Genomic DNA, 22,505 nt, shown 5'->3' with positions numbered 1-22,505 from the left:
TTTCGGTGAATAGTTAGTAATTTTTTTTTTTTTTTTTTTTTTGAGGCAGAGTCTCGCTCTGTCGCCCGGACTGGAGTGCAGTGGCCAGATCTCAGTTCACTGCAAGCTCCGCCTCCCGGGTTTACGCCATTCTCCTGCCTCAGCCTCCCGAGTAGCTGGGACTACAGGCGCCCGCCACCTCGCCCGGCTAGTTTTTGTATTTTTAGTAGAGACGGGGTTTCACCGTGTTAGCCAGGATGGTCTCGATCTCCTGACCTCGTGATCCGCCCGTCTCGGCCTCCCAAAGTGCTGGGATTACAGGCTTGAGCCACCGCGCCCGGCCAGTAATTTTTTTTTTTTTGAGATGGAGTCCTGCTCATTCATCAGGCTGGAGTGCAGTGGCGTGATCTCGGCTCACTGCAACCTCTGCCTCCCAGGTTCAAGTGATTCCCCTGCCTCAGCCTCCTGAGTAGCTGGGACTACAGGCGCGTGCCACCATGCCTGGCTAATTTTTTGTATTTTAGTAGATACAGGGTTTCACCATGTTGGCCAGGATGGTCTTGATCTCCTGACCTTGTCATCTCCCTGCCTTGGCCTCCCAAATTGCTGGGATTACAGGCGTGAGCCACCGCGCCTGACTGTAATTTTTTAAAATACGAAACGCGGCCGGGCGCGGTGGCTCAAGCCTGTAATCCCAGCACTTTGGGAGGCGGAGACGGGCGGATCACGAGGTCAGCAGCGGCCGGGCGCGGTGGCTCAAGCCTGTAATCCCAGCACTTTGGGAGGCGGAGACGGGCGGATCACGAGGTCAGCAGATCGAGACCATCCTGGTCTACATGGTGAAACCCCGTCTCTACTAAAAAATACAAAAAACTAGCCGGGCGAGATGGCGGGCGCCTGTAGTCCCAGCTACTCGGGAGGCTGAGGCAGGAGAATGGCGTAAACCCGGGAGGCGGAGCTTGCAGTGAGCCGAGATCGCACCACTGCACTCCAGCCTGGGCAACAGAGCGAGATTCCGTCTCAAAAAAAAAAAAAAAAAAAATACGAAACGCATCAGGAGTTCATACTAATGTTTCATATTCAAATTTAGAATTACAGGGTTTTTAATTTTTATTTATTCATTATTATGATGATGATTATTATTTTCGAGATGGAGTCTCTGTTGCCCAGGCTCACTGTAACCTCTGCCTCCTGGGTTCAAGCAATTCTCTGCCTCAGCCTCCTGAGTAGCTGGGGTCACAGGCACCCGCCACCATGCCTGGCTAATTTTTGTATTTTTAGTAGAGACAGGGTTTCACCATCTTGCCAGGCTGGTCTTGCACTCCTGACCTTGTGATCCACCTGCCTTGGCCTCCCAAAGTGCTGGGATTATGGGTGTGAGCCACTGCGCCTGGCTAGAATTACCAGTTTTAACTTAACCTTAGTCACTTTACATATTTCTCCCATGTCAAAAATCTTGATTCTCTTTTGAGGAAATAGAAAAGTCCACTCTTGGCCGGGCGCGGTGGCTCAAGCCTGTAATCCCAGCACTTTGGGAGGCCGAGACGGGTGGATCACGAGGTCAGGAGATCGAGACCATCCTGGCTAACATGGTGAAACCCCGTCTCTACTAAAAATACAAAAACTAGCCGGGCGAGGTGGCAGGCGCCTGTAGTCCCAGCTACTAGGGAGGCTGAGGCAGGAGAATGGCGTAAACCCAGGAGGCGGAGCTTGCAGTGAGCTGAGATCCGGCCACTGCACTCCAGTCCGGGCGACAGAGCGAGACTCCGCCTCAAAAAAAAAAAAAAAAGAAAAGTCCACTCTTAAGTCCATATGGAGTCTCAAGGGACCCAAATAACCAAAACAATCTTAAAAAAGAGAAACAAAGGTGGAGGACTCATACTTTCTGATTCCAAAACTTACTACAAAGCTACAGTAATCAAAACAGTGTGATACTAGCATAAAAGCAGACATACAGGCCAGGTACGGTGGCTCACGCTTGTAATCCCAGCACTCTGGGAGGCTGAGGCGGGTGGATCACTTGAGGTCGGGTGTTCAAGACCAGCCTAACCAACATGGAGAAATCCCATCTCTACTAAAATAATCCCAGCACTGGCCGGGTGCGGTGGCTCAGGCCTGTAATCCCAGCACTTTGGGAGGCCGAGATGGGCGGATCACGAGGTCAGGAGATCGAGACCATCCTGGCTAACACAGTGAAACCCTGTCTCTACTAAAAAATACAAAAAAATTAACCGGGCGAGGTGGCCGGCGCCTGTAGTCCCAGCTACTCTGGAGGCTGAGGCAGGAGAATGGCGTGAACCCGGGAGGCGGAGCTTGCAGTGAGCTGAGATCTGGCCACAGCACCGCAGCCTAGGCGGCAGAGCGAGACTCCGTCTCAAAAAATAAAATAAAATAAAATAAAATAATATAAAATAATCCCAGCACTTTGAGAGGCTGAGGTGGGCAGATCATCTGAGGTAAAGGGTTCAAGACCAGCCTGGCCAACATGGTGAAACTCCATCTCTACTAAAAATACAAAAATTAGCTGGGTGTGGTGGCAGGTGCCTGTAATCCCAGCTACTCAGGAAGCTTTGGCAGGAGAATTGCTTGAACCTGGGACGCAGATGTTGCAGTGAGCCGAGATCATGCCACTGCACTCCAGCCTGGGTGACAGAGCGAGACTCCATCCCCCTCCCCCCAAAAAAAGGAAAAAAAAGAATCAACACTCAGCCAGAAATGGTAATGTGATGCTGTGGGTGGGAATAGGAGCATTCATTTTTCTCTTCTTCCTGACTGTAATACTTCTTTTCTACTGCTTTTGCCAACTGCCTCCTCCTAGGAAACACCTATTTTGTCTTCACTGGGTGTTAGACACTACTCTAAGGCTTTGCTCTCCTAGTTACCCTGATTGACTGTGGCTAGGAACAAAACTCCATAGTAAATATTTCAAAAGTTACAGCATCAGGGAGTCATCTTCACAGTTGATGGATTTGTCATCAACATCCCCAGGAGAGAGAGTTGTACCTTCTGTACCATCCAGAAAATCTCACCGTCGTCTTCCTGGGCTTCCTAACTAACCACAGCAATCTGAAGGTACCCAGAACCCCAACTTGTTAGGTGGACCTCTCCCCCACTTGACAGATTTCACCTGAATCCCCCTACCACTGTTGCCTGGACCCGGGAAGTTGGGTGTCTATATCTCCAGTGCACTCATGATTCTGTCTTTTGCACTCACTGTTGTGTTAATGACATAAAAGCACAAGTTTCCCTGCAATGCTCTGATCCAACTGTAGTTGCCAAGTTCCCAAGTTCCCAAGGCCTCAGCGAGATAAATGGGATTCCACTTGTAAGTGAGGAAACCATATATGGTGCCTTCTCCCAGATGAGACCACACAGGGCAAAAGCAACTGCCTAATCTAGGAAGGGGGAGTACTGGCCGGGCGTGGTGGCTCATGCCTGTAATCCCAGCACTTTGGGAGGCTGACGTGGGCGGATCACGAGGTCAGGAATTCGAGACCATCCTGGCTAACAGGTGAAACTCCATCTCTACTAAAATACAAAAAATTAGCCAGGCGTGCTAGTGTGTGCCTGTAATCCCAGCTACTCAGGAGGCTGAGGCAGGGGAATCGCTTGAACCTGGGAGGCGGAGGTTGCAGTGAGCCGAGATCGTGCCACTACACTCCAGCTTGGCAACAGAGCAAGACTCCGTCTCAAAAATAAATAAATAAATAAATAAATAAATAAATAAATAAATAAATAAATAAATAAATAAAAAAGAAGGGAGTACTGCCCTTTCCGGAAAACAGAAATTTTTTGGCCACTCCTATCGCAGCAGCAGAATATCCCTATAGACCCATTGGGCAGCAAAGGATTAACATCACACCCCATAGGGCTTCTGTTTGTGACCCAACTGGTTTCATTTTGTGTGTCAATGACTGGGAAGAAGTCAATCCTGTAACCACTCCTGATTCCCAGGGAGTCATCTGTTCTTTTAGGAGTAGCTTTCCCTTGCATATCAAAAACTTGGAGGAGAGATGAATGTATGTTGGCGACCCCTGCCCCTCCAGGGGTCACAGTCTCACAGTCTATAGGCCCATGAGACCTAGGAACACCGGAAATAAATGAGCAATAGGATGAATTCCGTTAGGAATCAGGCGGCAATAAGACTAGTGGCACCCCAGGGCAGCTTTGCCTACCACGAGTCAGCCCTAAAGAACTTGACTCAGGCTGGGCGCGGTGGCTCACGCCTGTAATCCCAGCACATTGGGAGGCCAAGGCGGGCAGATCACGAGGTCAGGAGATCAAGACCATCCTGACCAACACGGTGAAACGCCATCTGTACTAAAAGTACAAAAAATTAGCCAGGTGTGGTGGCGGGCACCTGTAGTCCCAGCTACTCGGGAGGCTGAGGCAGGAGAATTGCTTGAACCTGGAAGGTGGAGATTGCAGTGAGTGAGATCGCACCACTGCACTCCAGCCTGGTGACACAGACTCTGTCTCAAAAAAATAATAATAATTAAGAAAAATTTTTGGTAAAGCAGTGTCTATGGCGGTTTGGTTTTTAAAAACACCTCTTTTGCCCATTTTTCCTTCAGTTTCAGATTCGTTTCCAGTGTTCACATTCTAGCTAGTCTGCCAACAATGAGTCTTATCTCAGCACAGGCAGCTTAGTAACAGCAGACGTGAAGAAGGCAGAGAAGAAGAGAGAGAAGGCCAAGCTGGCAGGCCTCTGCATAGGAGCTGGGATTCACAAGTGGGGGCGAGAAAGAAAGGGGAGGAAGAATAAAAGGTAAAGTGACCAAAAGGAAATTCACGAGCCTTCCAGTCACAGTTACTAGACTTTGGCTCAGCCTTTCATGAGCACCTCACTTCACACTCCCTGGACAGGAAGCACAGCAGGTTTATCCAGATGAACTAAGAAGGTCAGGTGGTGTGAGGAGTGGCAGGGAGATGGCCGTCCAGAATACCACTGCCCTCAACCCCCGGGGCTGAGATGAGCGAAGATGTTCCTCTGTTTGGGACCAGGAGGCGTGTGTTCAGGAACGCCACCTGGCACCTGGCTGGAAAAGAAAAGCCAGTTCCCTATAAGGAGTGTTCCCAGTGTTCCGTCTATGATGGCCTTGTTATTTTATTACCTTTAGAAAGTAAGTCCTACTCTTGTTACAGCAGTCACACTGCTGGGAAGTGGCTAAATAGTAATACTGATACATAGATGAGGCCGGGCAAGGTGGCTCACACCTCTAATCCCAGCGCTTTGGGAGGCCGAGGAGAGCGGATCACCTGAGGTCAGGAGTTCGAGACCAGGCTGGCCAACATGGTGAGTCCCTGTCTCTACTAAAAATACAAAAATTAGCCAGGTTGGTGGTGCATGCCTGTAATCCCAGCTACTCAGGAGGCTGAGATGGCAGAATCGCTTGAATCTGGGAGGTGGAGGTTGCAGTGAGCCAAGATCGTGCCACTGCATTCCAGCCTGGGTGACAGAGTAAGACTCTTGTCTCAAAAAAAAAAAAAAAGATGAGTCCTCTTGGAGAACAAAACAAAACAAAAACCCCACCATTCTTGTTTGTCTTCCATCAGGGAAAGTCTCAGAAGCATGTGGGCAGCTCTCCTGGATAGTCAGGAGGGTGAAATTGAAGGTGGAGAGTCAAGAAAAGGGCCAGGGCTCACACATAGTCATACATTCACATGTGCAAACAGTGTGCTTCCCAATGAGTCTCCAATTGAGGGGCTAGGTGAGGTCCTAAATCCCCCTCCTCAGATCCAGATGCCTCCATAGGCAGTTTGAGCTGAGCAAAGCTCTTATGGTTCCACACGTACAAACAAATATAAAGGCATAAAATGCTCAAATGGTGTCAATAGCAGCCAAATCTTAAGTAGAGCAGGGCCCCCCATGACACCCCAAAAGAGGTAGAGGGTGGGCCGGTGGCTCACCGGTGGACAGGTGGCTCACGCCTGTAATCCCAGCACTTTGGGAAGCTGAGGCAGGCAGATCACGAGGTCAGAAGATCGAGACCATCCTGGCTAACACGGTGAAACCCAGTCTCTACTAAAAATATAAAAAATTAGCCGGGAGTGGTGGTGGGCGTCTGCAGTCCCAGCTACTCAGGAGGCTGAGGCAGGAGAAGGGCGTGAACCTGGGAGGCGGAGCTTGCAGTGAGCCGAGATCGCGCCACTGCACTCCAGCCTGGGAGACAGAGTGAGACCCTGTTTCAGGAAAAAAAAAAAAAAAAAAAAAAAAAAGTAGAGGGTGGTCAGCGGTCAGGTGCACTCCAAATAACTCACCCAGTTCCAAAGTTTGCTATCTTCTTCAGAGGTCACTTGCTTTGTACCAGTGAAACACTGAAGGTGGCAGATGTCATGCCGGGAGGTGAAAGGAAGGCTCCTCCAAAAACAAAAGCACTTTTGATGGCTGCTGGAAAGTTCCATAATGTTCCTGTCAGGGGATCCACTAGCTAGGAGCAGCTGGCACTCACAGGTGACCCCATGCCTCACCCAGGAGCATAACTGGGCTGTCCAGCTCAGACTCACTTAGAGCGGACAGCACTTCCCCATATGGGTCACCAAAATTGTAACTGAAATGCAGGTTCGGTTGCTTGCTGCTTGCAGAGTCCAGTTAATGAGAGTAATGTCTGGTATAAAGAAAGAGACTTTTTATTCCAAAGCTAACTTAGGGGAAGAAGTAAAGGCTTCCTGCCTTAAGGGTACTGCTTTGGCTTTGGAGCAGAAAGTGGGTGCTTTTAATGTGGGGGAGGCTGGCATACTGGCATGCATGGCACATGGGAGAGGAAGCAAGCAGGTGGGAGATCTGCTTACTCCCTTTGGTGCCTTATCTACTGGGCAGTCAGGTTGGTGACTGCTGGCACCTTTATGGGTTGCAAAAGTGGCCAAAAACTTTCCAGGTGGGAGAGAGTCTTGTAGTGGGCATACTTGAGGTCGTAGATGGACTGTTGTCTCCTGAGGCAACTTCCTGGTGGGAGAGAGTTTCGTAGTGGGCATACATTGGGTTGCAAATTGACTGATATCTCTGAGACAGTCGCTTGGTGGGAGAGAGTTCTGCCCTGGAGCCTCTAGGCACATGGTTAGATGAACTTTCCCTGTAGGGAGTGTCTGGCGAAAGGGAGCTGAAAGGTTATAATTGCATTGGTTAATTAGGAAGTGAGGAATAGGAGAAATGGAGAAAAGAAAATAAGAGAAAAGAAGAAAAAAATAATAGTAACTTAGTCTCTTTTTCTAAGAAAAATGAGAATACTTGGTTAAAATCACAGCACTTTTTTGGGAGACTGAGGCAGGAAGATAGTTTGAGTCCAGGAGTTTGACACCAGCCTGGGTAACATAGTGAAACCCTGTCTCTAAAAAAAAAATTAACTAGGCTTGGTGGCATGCAGCTGTAATCCCAGCTACTCAGGAGGCTGAGGTGGGAGAATCACTTGAGCTTGGGAAGTTGGGGCTCCAATGAGCTGTGATTGTGCCACTACACCCCAGCCTGGGTGACAGAGTGAGACCTTATCTCAAAAAATAACAAAAAAAACCCTGAAAATTTATTGTCGTTATTGATATGCTTACTGTTTCCACAAATGATCCAGTTTAACACAGAGTTTAGGTTAATAAAATAATATAAATATTGTCAGTAGCACAATCTAGATAGCTTTTTTGTTTGTTTGTTTTCGAGACAGAGTCCTGCTCTGTTGCCCAGGCTGGAGTGCCGTGGTATGATTTTGGCTCACCACAACCTCTGCCTCCTGGGTTCAAGCGATTCCCTTGCCTCAGCCACCCTAGTAGCTGGGATTACAGGCGTGCGCCACCATGCCTGGCTAATTTTTGTATTTTTAGTAGAGATGGGGTTTCACATGTTGGCCAGGCTGGTCTGGACCTCCTAACCTCAAGTGATCTGCCTGCCTCAGCCTCCCAAAGTGCTGGGACTACAGGCGTGAGCCACTGTGCCCAGCCCTAGATAGCTTTTTTTGTTGTAGTTGTTTGTTCTAAGAGAGAAGAAACTAGGTCTGAAGTCTTTCTGTGTGCATAAGCGACTTAGAATCAAGATATCTGTCATTTTGTGTTTAACACAAATGAGAAACGTCGGTACCAGTTATGGATTTAACATCTGTTTCTTTTTTTTTTTTCTTTTTTTTTTTTGAGATGGAGTCTCGCTCTGTCGCCCAGGCTGGAGTGCAGTGGCCAAATCTCAGCTCACTGCAAGCTCCGTCTCCTGGGTTTACGCCATTCTCCTGCCTCAGCCTCCCGAGTAGCTGGGACTACAGGCGCCCGCCACCTCACCCGGCTAGTTTTTTGTATTTTTTTAGTAGAGACGGGGTTTCACCATGTTAGCCAGGATGGTCTCGATCTCCTGACCTCGTGATCCGCCCGCCTCGGCCTCCCAAAGTGCTGGGATTACAGGCTTGAGCCACCGCGCCCGGCCAACATCTGTTTCTGTAGCTCTTTTAAAAACACCACCTTTTGCATCTCTAGATATTGCTCCCCACTACCCATGATTATTTGGAGCTATATGAATCCAAATTGTATGAAATTGTAGTTCTAGCTACTGCGAAGCCTGAGGCGGGAGGATTGCTTCAGCCCTGGAGTTCTAGGCCACAGTGCACTATGCCCATCGGGTGTCTGCACTAAGTTCAGCTTCAGTATGGTGACCTTCTGGGAGCTGGACCACCACGTTGCCTGAGAGGGGTGAGCCTGTCCAAGTCGGAAAGGAGTGGATCCAAACTTCTGGGCTGGTCAGTAGTGGGATCGTGCCTGTGAACAGTCACAGTACTCCAGCCTGGGCAACATAGCAAGACCCTGTCTCTTAAAAAAAAAATTGTATCATACTAGAAAAGTGCACTTTGGGTATCTAAAGGAAGCACTGCATGCACCTTTCTGTCTGCCAACCAGTTTGTTTACTTTACATGTGGTCCGTCCTGGTTCACTGGGCCCTGGGAACCAGCCCCCTCTGGCCCATCTCCAGCACAGTAACAATAGCCAATGTTTATTGAGTCTAGGCCGTGTGCCAGATGTTGAGCTAAATATGTAATAGGCTATTGTTTGAGGCTGAGTGCAGTGGGTGATGCCTGTAATCCCAGCACTTTGGAAGTCGCAGCAGTAGGATTGCTTCAGGTCAGGAGTTTGAGACCAGCTGGGGCAACAAACTGAGACCCTGTTTATACAAAAACAAACAAACAAACAAAACCAGAAATGAGCAGGGCGTGGTGGTGCACATCTGTGCTCCCAGCTACTCAGGAGACTGCGGCGGGAGGATTGCTTGAGCCCAGGAGGTCGAGGTTGCAGTGAGCCACTGCACTCCAGCTTGGGTTACAGAGCAAGACCCGGACTCAAGGGGAAAAAAAAAAGGGTATTGTTTGAATCTAATGCTTACAACCAGCCTTTGAGGTGATACCATTAGTATCTTCACATTGTAAATGAGGTAACAGGTTTAGAGACATTGAGTAACATGCCCAAATCACGCAGATTAACGGAGGACCCAGGATTTAAACCTAGATTTGTCTGACTGCCATCTCGCTCTCTCTCTCTTTTTTACATTAAAAAAAAAATGGAGGCCGGGCGCGGTGGCTCAAGCCTGTAATCCCAGCACTTTGGGAGGCCGAGACGGGCGGATCACGAGGTCAGGAGATCGAGACCATCCTGGCTAACACGGTGAAACCCCGTCTCTACTAAAAAATACAAAAACCTAGCCGGGCGAGGTGGCGGGCGCCTGTAGTCCCAGCTACTCGGGAGGCTGAGGCAGGAGAATGGCGTAAACCTGGGAGGCGGAGCTTGCAGTGAGCTGAGATCCGGCCACTGCACTCCAGCCTGGGCGACACAGCGAGACTCCGTCTCAAAAAAAAAAAAAAAATGGAGACAGGGGATGGCTATGTTGCCCAGGCTGATCCTGAACTCCTGGGCTCAAGCGATCCTCCCCCCTCAGCCTCCCAGCTGGGACTACAGGCCTGCACCACCACCCCTGGCTAATTTTGTATTTTTGTAGAGATAGGGCTTTTTACCATGTTGCCCAGGCTGGTCCTGAACTTCTGGGCTCAAGTGATCCTCCCGCCTTGGCCACCCAAAGTGTTGGGATTACAGGTGTGAGCCATTGCTCTTGGCTGAGAGCTGCCGTCTCTACTGTCATTATCTACCACAATGGGACCCAGAAGCCTGGTTCTGGACACAGCGGCTGCAAGGACCCTCAGGGGCCCTTCAGTTCTGCCTTGAAGCAAATCATTTTTCCACAGGGTCATTCTGGGTCCACCCCTGGCCCCAGCATGGTCAGCTCAGGTGACAGGATGCTCTCAGGAGCTCTGGCTGGTCAAGGCCCTTTCTGATGTAGGGTCAAATCCATCCCCCTTTAGCTTCCGTGGGACGGTCAGCCTTCTGCCCTTGGGGCTGTGGAGAAGATGCGTGGCCCTTCCCACCCCAGGGAATCCCCTCAGATCTTGGCTCGTTCACTCAGCAGACATTTACTGTGTGTCCACAATGTGCCCAGGATAGAGGAGTGGACAAGAAGAAGTCGTGAGGCCTGGTGGAGCTGACATCTTAAAGAGGCAGAAAGTAAGTCCCATGTTGGCAGAGACATGCCCTACCCCCTTGATCCAGAGCCTCTGTGGATAATTCCAGCTTTCTAGATCGGAGACCCTTTGGAAATGTGGTCCAGATAAGGTAGCCGCAGGAAGAACAGGGCCATGGGGCTGGCTGGGGTGACCCCACATAAGAAGCTTTGGCTGGTCCCAGGGTTTGGAGAGGCCATATGTCCAGGGCAGTCCTAGAGCTTACTCTGGTCAAATTCTGGTAAAAAGGAAAAAATAAAATCCTGCTTCCCCATCACCAAACACTCAATAAGCAGGCAGCAAGACAGGCCCAATCCACTGGCCTCCCCACCCCTCCTAAACTCCAGAGCTCCCTCCCTAACTGCTGCCTCCTCCAGCCAGCGCCCATGGACATTTCTGACCAAACTCACATTCTGCCTTCTCCAGCCTGAAATCTGGCTTACCTATTCTCAAGGCATCTTCCTCCCCACTCTCAGACTCTCCCCCTATCTCGGGTCTCTTTTATCTCCAAGATCTCTCTCCAGCCCTGCCAGGGTCCAGAATCAAGCATCAGCACTGCTCCCCGCAGACTTCCACCCTCCCTCACTCCCCTCAACCCGATTCTAACAAACACCTGAACAGGAGAACACAGTGTGAGATCATATCACAGGTCACAGACACACACAGACACACACACACACACACATACAGACACACACACACACACACAGACACACACACACATTTCCTCTTGTCCTGTGACCCTCCCACACCAGTCCCTGACTCAGGACACCATACAACAAAAGAACTCACGATGCCAGTTTCAGTGTCATACACGATAGATATGGGCCGGCACAGTGGCTCACGCCTGTAATCTCCGTACTTTGGGAGGCCGAGGCGGGTGGATGGCTTGAGGCCAGGAGTTCTAGACCAACCTAGGTACGTGGTCAAACTCTGTCTCTACAAAAAATACAAAGATTGGCCGGGTGTGGTGGCTCTCACCTGTAATCCCAGCACTTTGGGAGGCCAAGGCGGGCGGATCACAAGGTCAGGAGATCGAGACCATCCTGGCTAACACTAACCCTGTCTCTACTAAAAATACGAAAAAATTAGCCGGGTGTTGTGGCGGGCGCCTGTAGTCCCAGCTACTCAGGAGGCTGAGGGAGGAGAATGGTGTGAACCTGGGAGGCGGAGCTTGCAGTGAGCCGAGATGGTGCCACTACACTCCAGCCTAGGTGACAAAGCAAGACTCCATCTCAAAAAAAAAAAAAAAAGAAAAAAAAAAAAAAAAAAAAAATACAAAGATTAGCCAGGTGTGGTGACTTGTACCTGTGGTCCCAGCTACTTGGGAGGCTAACTGGGGAGGATCACCTGAGCCCTGAAGGTTGAGGCTGCAGTGAGCCATGATCACACCACTGCACTCCAGCCTGGGAGACAGAGTGAGATGCTGTCTAAAAAACAGAACAAAACAAAAACTCCCCCAAACCCAAAAAGATTTGGAAGAATAAATGCTCTGATATTGAGCCGGTCACCTTACCACTGCCCACCAAGGCAATTATGAAAGGATGAGGAAAGGGGAAGAGAGGAACAGCAGAGGTTGTAGAAAGGAGCAGAGGAGTTGGGATGTCCCCAGGAAGAGCCCATGTCCCAGCCGCCACCACCCCCCACCACTTCCCACCTTGGCTGAGGAGTGAAAATGAAAAGAGACCCCCAGAGGCCGGGCGCAGTGGCTCACACCTGTAATCCCAGCACTTTGGGAGACCAAGGCGGGTGGATCACGAGGTCAGGAGATCAAGACCACCCTGGCTAACACGGTGAAACCCCGTCTCTACTAAAAATACAAAAAAATTAGCCAGGCATGGTGGTGGGCGCCTGTAGTCCCAGCTACTCAGGAGGCTGAGGCAGAAGAATGATGTGAACCCAGGAGGCGGAGCTTTCAGTGAGCCGAGATCGTGCCACTGCACTCCAGCCTGGGTGACAGAGCAAGACTTCGTCTCAAAAAAAAAGAAAAAGAAAATGAAAAAAGATACAGAACATTTTTGGTCGGGCACAGTGGCTCATGCCTGTAATCACAACACTTCGGGAGGCCGAGACTGAAGGATCGCTTGAACCCAGGAGTTTGAGACTAGCCTGGTCAACACAGTGAGACCTTGTCTCTACTAAAAATACAAATATTAGTCGGGCGTGGTGGCACATGCCTGTAGTCTCAGCTACTCAGGAGGCCGAGGTGGGAGGATCACCTGAGCCTAGGAGGTCGAGGCTGCAGTGAGCTGTGGTAGTGCCATTGCACTTCAGCCTGGGCTTTGGAGTGAAGACCCTGTCTCCAACAAAAAAGAAGAAAGAAGAAGAAGAAAAATATTTAGAACATTTAAATCACATCTAAAACTACCCCTTGTGCTCCTTCCCAATCAAGCCCCATGCCCACCCTATAATCCAGACAACCACTGATTTATTTTTCCTTCCTTCTTTCCTTCCTGTCTTCCTGCCTTTCTTTCTTTTCTTTTTCTTCTTTCTCTCCTTCTCTTTCTCTCCTTCTCTCTTTCTTTCTTTCTTTCTCTCTCCCCTCCCTCCTTTCCTTCCTTCCTCCTTCCCTCCCTCCTTCGTCCTTGTCCTTCCTTTCTTCCTTTTCCTCTCTCTCTCCTTCCTTCTTTCTTTTTTGCTCTTCACCAGCCTCTACATTGACCTGTGATCTGCTTTCTGATACTATCAATTTGTTTTTCCTAGAATTTCATAAAAATAAATCACACAATATGTATTATTTTGTGTCTGACTTTGTATATCATCTATTAAGAAGTTTGTGTTCAAAAATTCTTTTGGTTTGTTTTGTGATTGAGTTTTTAGAGCTCTTTATGTAATAACTCTAGATAAAAGTCTTTTGACTTTGACTTTGCAATATGTGTATTGCAAATAGTTTCTTCCAGTCTGTGGCTTGCCTTTTCATTATACTAATGATGTCTTTCTGTAAGTAGATTTTTATTTATTTTGTAAATGTTTTTCTTTTTCTTTCTTCCCTTTTTTTTAAGCCTGGAGTGCAGTGGTGTGATCTCGGCTCACTGCAACCTTCGCCTACTTGGTTCAAGCGATCCTCCCACCTCAGCCTCCCAAGTGGGATTACACTGCCCGCCACCATGCTCGGCTAAGTTTTTGTTTGTTTGGTTTTTGTAGGGTCTTAACCAAATGACCCTGAAACAGAGTGGGACTTTTTTTTTTTTTAGTTATTTAAAAAATCTTGACAGGCTTAATGGTATAGTTTTTTCTGCTTTTTTTTTTTTTCACAGCACAGTAAGTGGATAACAATATTTGCAAGTCATACCAAGTTAAAGAATATGGTCAATTTAATACAATTTTCTAGAAACTTTCTTGGATCCTTCAAAAACTGGCCAATGCTTTTCTTGCAGAAAGCCAAATCTGACTTAGAAAATGGAACATGTGGCCGGGCGCGGTGGCTCACGTCTGTAATCCCAGCACTTTGGGAGGCCGAGGCGGGTGGATCACGAGGTCAGGAGATCGAGACCATCCTGGCTAACACAGTGAAACCCCGTCTCTTCTGAAAATACAAAAAAACTAGCCGGGCATGGTGGTGGGTGCCTGTAGTCCCAGCTACTTGGGAGGCCGAGGCAGGAGAATGGCGTGAACCCGGGAGGCAGAGCTTGCAGTGAGCCGAGATTGCACCACTGCACTCCAGCCTGGGTGATAGAGCGAGACTCTGTCTCAAAAAAAAAAGAAAGAAAAAGAAAATGGAACATGTAATCTTTTTTTTTTTTTTTTTTTTTGAGATGGAGTTTCACTCTTGTTGCCCAGGCTGGAGTACAATCTCAGCTCACTGAAACACTCGCCTCTCGGGTTCAAGCAATTCTCCTACCTCAGACTCCCAAATAGCTGGGATTACAGGTGCACGCCACCACGCCTGGCTAATTTTTTGTATTTTTAGTAGAGACGGGGTTTCACCATGTTGGTCAGGCTGGTGTCGAACTCCTGACCTCACGTAATCCACACGCCTCCGCCTCCCAAAGTGCTGGGATTACAGGCGTGAGCCACCGCGCCCGGCCATGGCACATGTACTCTTTAGTCTTCTCCCATTTCTGTCAGGTAGCTCCTGGAATGGACACAGGTTTAACTTTAGGGTTGGATGGGGCCCCATTGCTGGTGGTACTGGTTGGGCTTAACTTCTCAGACAGCAGGAGGTAGAGGGTAGGGCTAGATGGATAAGAGGGAATGGTGTCTAATGACCCTGGGGTGGGATCCTGCATTAGAGAACTACCTGGATCCCCCTTAGTACTGGGGGGCTGAGAAGGCTCCAGGGAGGGTGTAGGCCCTCTAAGGGGAGCAGCTAGGAGGGGATCCCTTAAGCACAGCTTCTGGTGCCTAGAAGTGACATGAGCCAGTAAAGGGCTATAAACCCTGTATATAAAGGGCCTTCTCCAATTTTTCTTATTCTTTTTTTACAGAATAACTCTAATTGTAAAATAGCATTATAGTGAATCATATTTAAGCCAAATGTATTCTTTTTAAAAATTTGTATTGGACCCAAATGGTGCTGCAATAGAAAGTGAGGGGTTTTTGTTTTGTTTTGTTTTGTTTTCCTTTAAGCAGAATTTGAATTTGCACTGATAGCCCAAAGACACCCTAGTGGTGAGTCCTCTGAAATACTTGTTATTGTCCCCATGACTAGAAGGATTGACACTGGACGCAGAAGTTTTTCTAAGTCTAGCGAAAACTGGGCTCTTGCTATTTTTCGCTTTTAGATTTTTACCTCTTGCAGAGAAGACATAAGTATAGGTAGCAAGGCATTGTGAAAGTGGATTATAAGCGTTTACCAGTGAATGAAATATGACTAAAGACATATTTTTATTAAACGAAATGTAGAAGGAAAAGTGTAAATAAACCAAAAGAAAATGTTGTTACAGGCCAGGCGCGGTGGCTCATGCCTGTAATCCCAGAACTGTGGGAGGCCAAAGTGGGCGAATCACGAGTCAGGAGTTCGAGACCAGCCTGGCCAACATGGAAAATCCATCTTTACTAAAAATACAAAGATTAGCTGGGTGTGGTGATGTGAGCCTGTAGTCCTAGCTACTCAGGAGACTGAGGCAGGACAATCACTTGAACTGGGGAGGTGGAGGTTGCAGTGAGCTGAGATTATACCATTGCCCTCTAGCCTGGGCAACAGAGCGAGACTCCATCTCACACACACACAAAAAGATGTTGTTACAGAAATGATAACTTTAGGGCAGAAAACAAGAAAATGCAAGGCCAAGACTCCCCTGGGGTGGGCACCCAAGCCACAGTCCTAGAAAGAATGCTAATGCCGACATTCCGAGTACCTGGAGGGCGGCCAATAATACCAAATGCCTAAAACCCCGGCGTATCTGAGAACTGGCCAATGAGAGTCCTCACACCAAATGTCAAAAACCCTGGACCATCTCGGAGGTGGCCAACAGTGAACCCCAAAGACCAAGTCGGGGGCATAGAACAACTTTTTCCAGGGTCAATACGACAGGGACGTCTCACAAGCAAGTGTCCTGCCTTAGACAATTGCCCAAATATAGTTAGCAGGGATTTAAAGCAAAAACTACAAAAGAAATATATATTTCAGAGTGGAAAATAAAATGAAATAAAATGGCCAACAGAAAAATTAAATGGCATGAGAGGAGAAGGGACCAAGAGAAGGGGCAACAAGGATGCAATTGGTCAGGCATGCTTCGAGGGACTTTGAATTGACTATTTAGCCGACAGTCTTATTTCCTGGCTCACCTGATATGGAAGGGAGGAGGCAAAGGGGACAGTCACCTGTCCACAGGAGCCAAAATGGTGCTGGCCAGTCTCTAACTGGGGCCCAATGAAGAGCTTCTCCCCAGATTTCCCCAGCTTGGGCAAGCTTGGCTGCCAAAGGGGGATCAACAGGTGTACCAGCAGCATACTGGAGTAGTGAGTCCCACACAAGGCAGTTCTGCTATGGCTGCTCGCCCATCTGCTTGGCTCCACTGGCTGCCAGGAAAGACAGTGGCTCTTATTTATTTATTTTGAGATGGAGTCTCATTCTGTTGCCCAGGCTAGAGTGCAGTGGCGCAATCTCAGCTCGCTGCAACCTCCACCTCCTGGGTTCAAGCGATTCTCCTGCCTCAACCTCCTGAGTAGCTGGGATTATAGGTGTGCACCACCATGTCAGGATAATTTTTGTGTTTTTAGTAAAGATGGGGTTTCACTATGTTGGCCAGGTTGGTGTCAAACTCCTGACCTCAGGTGATCCACTGGCCTCGACCTCCCAAAGTGCTAGGATTACAGGAGTGAGCCACTGCACCTGGCCAAGACAGTGGCTCTTAAAATGAACCTTTGGGCTAGTGCTACATCTCTGCAGTATTAGAAGCTCTGCGGCTTCGATTGCTTGTAGCACTGATCACCTGCTGTCTCTTGCTGATCACCACCTTGACATCTCTTGCCACCTCTCTCCAACTGCTACCTCCTGCCATCTCTCCGTTGTCTGTCTTGCCAATTGCTCTCACCAATACTAATTGCTATCTATTGCTGTCTTTCTGTCCTGTCTCACCAACCCGCCAATTGCTGACCACCAATTGCCAATTTTCTCCTCTCTACTGTCTTGCTGCCTGTCTGCTAATTGCCAATCACTGCCATCTCCGCTGTCTTTGTGGTCTTCATGGTCACCAGGTGATGCAGAACAGGTGAGCCCCCAAATTGGGGCTTAGCCTGGGAGGGTTCTAGGGTTCACACAGGAAGGAATTCAAGAGCGAGATAGTGGTATTAGAGAGCAGTTTTTAATTGAATGGCACTGCTCTTTGTGGAGCAGGGATAACTCATCGGCAGTGCACCTACAGCAGGCAACCTATGGGCTCTTGGCACCTGTATTTATATTCGCTTATACTCATTTTTAATTATATGCAAATAGAAGGGTGAGTTAATGCAAATTGATGGAGAGGTTATTTAGACCTTTTTAGGAAAGGGTGGTGACTTCTGGGTCATTGGTGTGGAAAGGTGTGGTAAATTCTGGGTCATTGCCATGGCATTTGTAAACTGTCATGATGCTGGTGGGAGTGTTTATGCAAAGGAGCAATGAGGGCAGCTAGGGATTGCTTTTGTCACCATCTGCTGGTTCTTTCCAAACAAGTCCTACTGGTCTCCTTTCTCGATTTTAACACTATTAATTCTCTGATTTCCGGTGTATGGGATGTCTTTCCATTTGTTTGTGTCCTCTTCAATTTCTTTCATCAGTGTTTTGTAGTTTTCATTGTAGAGATAGTTTACCTTCTTGGTTAGATTTATTCCTAGATTTTTTTTTTTTTTTTTTTTTTGCAGCAAGATAAATGGGCTTCTTCATTTCTTTCTGAGCTAGCTCATTTTTGGTGTGTAGAAATGCTAATGATTTTTGTATGTTGATTTTGTATCCTGCAACTTTACTGAATTCATTATTAATTCTAGGAGTTTTTTGGTGGAGTTTTTAGGTTTTCCTAAATATATGATCATATCATCAGCAAGGAGGGAGTTTGACTTTTTCTTTTTCAATCTGGATGCTTCTCATTTCTTTTTCTTGCCTGATTGCTCTGGCTAGGATTTCCATCACTGTATTGAATAGGGGTGATGAGAGTGGGCATTCTTGTCTTATTCCAGATCTTAGAGAAAAGACTTTCAGCTTTTCCCCATTTAGTGTGATGTCAGCTGAGGGTTTGTCATATCAATAAATTGTTATGAAGTAAGTTCCTTCTATTCCTAGTTTATTTGGAGGCTTTATCATGAAAGGATATGGAATTTTATTAAATGCAATTTAGTAATTGTTTCAATTGAGATAATCATATGGTTTTTGTCTGTGTCTCCTGGGCTCAAGTGATCCTCTTGCATCAGCCTCTAGAATAGCTAGAACTACAGGCATATGGCACCACACACGGCTAATATTTTATTTTATTTTCATAGAGATGGGGGTCTTGCTACATTGTCCAGGCCATTCTCAAATTCCTGCCTCAAGTTATCCTCCTGTCTCAGCCTCCCAAAGTGCTGGAATTACAGGTATGAGCCACGGAATTTCTGTATACCATTTAGAATCAGCTTGTCAATTTCTATCAATCCAGTCTGCTGAGATTTCGATTGGTATTTTGTTTGAATCTATAAAATTGAATCTCATTCTCAAAATGAGAAAGGCTTCTTGGAAGCAGTGTATTTTTTTTTTTTTTTAAGATGGAGTCTCGCTCTGTCGCACAGGCTGGAGGGCAGTGGAACGATCTCAGTTCACTGCAAGCTCCGCCTCCTGGGTTCACATCATTCTCCTGCTCAGCCTCCCGAGTGGCTGGGACTACAGGCGCCCACCACCACACCCAGCTAATTTTTTGTCTTTTTAGTAGAGACAGGGTTTCACCATGTTAGCCAAGATGGTCTCAATCTCCTGACCTCGTGATCCGCCTTCCTCGGCCTCCCAAAGTGCTGGGATTATAGGCGTGAGCCACCGCACCCAGCCAGCAGTACATATTTTAATCAAATGTCTAGAATATGTCATTGTTAATTGTTGCCATGGAGCAATGTCATATAATCTGAACTGTTAAAATTAAACCCTTAATTCCAAAAAATGAAAGATAAGCTTTGGTGCGAATGTGAAGAAATTGGAGCCCTAGTGCCTTGTTGGTGGGCATGCAAAAAGGTACAGCCACTGTGGAAAACAGCCTGGCAATTCTTCAAAAATTTAAACACAAAACTATCCTGTGATCAAGCAATTCCAATTCTAGGTATATATCCAAAAGAACTGGGCCATGGGCGGCGGCTCACGCCTGTAATCCCAGCACTTTGGGAGGCCAAGGTTGTGGATCACGAGGTCAGGAGTTCAAGACCAGCCTGACCAACATGGTGAAACCCCATCTCTAGTAAAAATACAAAAATTAATGCCAGGCGCGGTGGCTCAAGCCTGTAATCCCAGCACTTTGGGAGGCCGAGACGGGCAGATCACGAGGTCAGGAGATCGAGACCATCCTGGCAAACATGGTGAAACCCAGTCTCTACTAAAAAATACAAAAAACTAGCTGGGCGAGGTGGCAGGCGCCTGTAGTCCCAGCTACACGGGAGGCTGAGGCAGGAGAATGGCATAAACCCGGGAGGCGGAGCTTGCAGTGAGCTGAGATCCGGCCACTGCACTCCAGCCCGGGCAACAGAGCAAGACTCTATCTCAATTAAAAAAAAAAAATACAAAAATACAAAAATTAGCCCAGCGTGGTGGCGCACGCCTGTAATCCCAGCTCCTCAGGAGGCTGAGGCAGGAGAATCGCTTGAACCTGGGAGACAGAGGTTGCAGTGAGCCGAGATTGTGCCATTGCACTCCAGCCTGGGCCACAGAGCAAGACTCTATCTCAAAAAACAAACAAACAAACAAAAAACGAAACAAAAAAGCAAAATCTGAAGTCAAGGACTTCAACAGATATTTGTACACCAACGTTGAGAGCAACATTATTTACAATAGTCAAAATACAGAAACAATTCAAATGTCCATCCACAGATGAATGGAGAAACAAGATGCAATAGACACATACGATGGAATATTCTGTGGCAATCCAAAGGAATGGAATTTTGGCATATGCTACAGCATGGATCAACCTGTGTCACATTATGCCAAGTGACATAAGCCAGACACAGAGGGACACATATTGTGTGATTTTACTTATATGAAGTACCTAGAATAGGCAAATTCATAAAAACAAAAAGTAGAATAGAGATTACCAGGGGCTGAGGTGAGGGGAATGGGAAGTTTTGCATAATGGACACAGAATTTATGTTGGCGAAAATGAAAAAATTCCAGAGATGGAAAATGGTAATAGTTGCATGACATTGTAGATGTACTGAATGGCGGTGAACTGCACACTTAAAATCAGTCAGACAGGCCAGGTGCAGTGGCTCTTGCCTGTCTGAAAGGAATTTCTCCTTTCACTTCTGTCAGTTTTTGCTTCATGCATTTTGAATTATTGAATGCATACTGTTATGACTTTGATGTTTTCTTAATGAAATAACTCCTTTATAATGATAAAATATCTCTTTTAATTTTCAGTAGTATTCCTTGTTTCTCATATGGCACTCACCCAAGTCAAATGACTGATGTATCTCCAGGTCATCCCATCTTTGCCCTCCAGCTCTACCTTGGATGGGAGTCTACATCTCAAAAGTTCCTGAGATTATGTTCCCTACCCTCCTAGGCATGACGGATCTCAAATCAGAGATTAAGTTGAGTTATGGAGAAAATAAAGAAATAAGATAAAGAAAGTAAAGGTTCTCTTCTTTGTTGTGACTACTGGCTGGAGGCTGGGTGCTCTTAAATGTCACAGACAAGTGCCACTCTTCCTCCCATGCTCCCTGCATGCCAGCTTGTCCCATGGTGTCCCTTTGTTTCTTTCCTTTTCTTTTTTTGAGGCAGGGTCTCACTCTGTCACCCAAGCTGGAGTACAGTGGCATGATCTCGGCTCACTGCAACCTCCGCCTCCCAGGTTCAAGTGATTGTCCTGCCTCAGCCTCCTGAGTAGCTGGGACTACAGGCGTGCACCATCACGCTCAGTTATTTTTGTATTTTTAGTAGAGACGGGGTTTCACCATGTTGCCCAGGCTGGTCTTGAACTCCTGACCTCAAGTAATCCGCCTGCCTCAGCCTCCCAAAGTGCTGGGATTATAGGTGTGAGCCACCATGCCCAGCCACATGTGGCATTTTAATTCGGCAGGAAAGGGTGGAATTATGTAATGAGAGGCGCTGCAGTCAGCTCACTCCCCATCCGGAAGAAAATGCACCCGGGCCTGTCTCTTACACTAGGCCACAAAACAAATTCCAGAAGAGATTTATTAAATGAAAAAAAAAAAAAAAAAAAGCCATAATATGAATCTTGTAAGAAAATGTTAAATATGAGAAGACCTTCTCAATCAAGACTGGAAACCCAGAAGTTAGGAAATGTGACTGTTTAAATGTATGCATGCCAAAAGAGGCTGGAAACAAAGTACAGGGACAAAGGAGAAACTCACAAAAAATGTTTGCACAGCTGAAGACAATAGCAGCTTAATACCATCCCATAAAAGGGGTTTTTGCAAATCAAGAAGTGGACAACACAACAGAAAAGCGGGCTAAACATATACAGGAGCAATTCACAGAAGAAAAATTCCAGTGGCCAACAAACAAAAGAAAAGGTGCTGCTTAATCAGGCTAAACGGTCAGGAAATGCAAAGTAAAGTTATACTACTACACCCATCAGTTTGGCAATAATTAAAAAGGCTTTGGGGCTAGGCATGGTGGCTCATGCCTGCAATATCAGCACTTTGGGAGGCCGAAGCAGGAGCGTTGCTCAAGCCAGGAGTTGGGGTACACATTCTTAGGACCTCTTGAGACTGCATCTCAGGACAAAAAAAAATTACATATATATATATGAGATATGGTTATATATGATATATATACTATATCTATCTACCTACATATCATATATATAAAATATGGTTAGGCTTTGTATTCCCACACAAATCTTATCTCGAATTGTAATTGCCAGGTGGAGGTAACTGAATCATCGGGGCAGCTTCCCCCATGCTGTTCTCATGATAGTGAGTTCTCATGAGATCTGATGGTTTTATAAGGGGCTCTTCCCCCTTTGCTCAGCACTTCTCCTTCCTTCTGCCTTGTGAAGAAGGTGCCTTGCTTCCCCTTCACCTTCTGCCTTGATTGTAAGTTTCCTGAGGCCTCCCCAGCCATCCTGAACTGTGAGTCAATTAAACCTCTTTCCTTTATAAATTACCCAGTCTCAGGCAGTTCTTTATAGCAGTATGGAAACTGACTAATACTATATATATATTATATATGTTTTATATATAATATACATATATATGTAAGCTTTAACATCTATTAATGATGGGGATATGAAGAGATGGAAATTTTCATGCTTTTTTGTGGATAAGAGATGTTAATTTTTTTTCTTTTTTTGAGACGGAGTCTTGCTCTGTCTCCCAGGCTGGAGTGCAGTGGTGCGATCTTGGCTCACTGCAAGCTCTGCCTCCCGGGTTCACGCCATTCTCCTGCCTCAGCCTCCTGAG

The 22,505-nt window shown here is 47.1% G+C and overlaps 2 long non-coding RNA genes across 2 annotated transcripts in view; one reads left to right on the top strand and one right to left on the bottom strand.

Moving 5' to 3' along the window:
* The first annotated feature begins 5,090 nt into the window (after window positions 1–5,090).
* On the top strand, window positions 5,091–20,702 carry LOC117081732. The gene is made up of 3 exons (XR_004436255.1): window positions 5,091–5,275; window positions 18,387–18,479; window positions 20,497–20,702. It is a non-coding gene; the product is annotated as an uncharacterized LOC117081732 (long non-coding RNA).
* LOC117081733 overlaps window positions 6,212–22,505 on the bottom strand; it is a 32,347-nt gene continuing 16,053 nt past the window's right edge. Inside the window, exons 2-3 of the long non-coding RNA XR_004436256.1 lie at window positions 6,487–6,587; window positions 6,212–6,370 (exon numbers count right to left, since the gene is read on the bottom strand). This is a non-coding gene — a long non-coding RNA (uncharacterized LOC117081733). The remainder of the gene's footprint in view (window positions 6,371–6,486; window positions 6,588–22,505) is intronic.

Source organism: Trachypithecus francoisi, unplaced genomic scaffold (assembly GCF_009764315.1).
Source record: "Trachypithecus francoisi isolate TF-2019V2 unplaced genomic scaffold, Tfra_2.0 Lachesis_group8, whole genome shotgun sequence".
NCBI lineage: Eukaryota > Metazoa > Chordata > Mammalia > Primates > Cercopithecidae > Trachypithecus > Trachypithecus francoisi.
The sequence above is the reverse complement of the archived record's forward strand: the minus strand, read 5'-3'. Positions and strand labels throughout refer to the sequence as shown.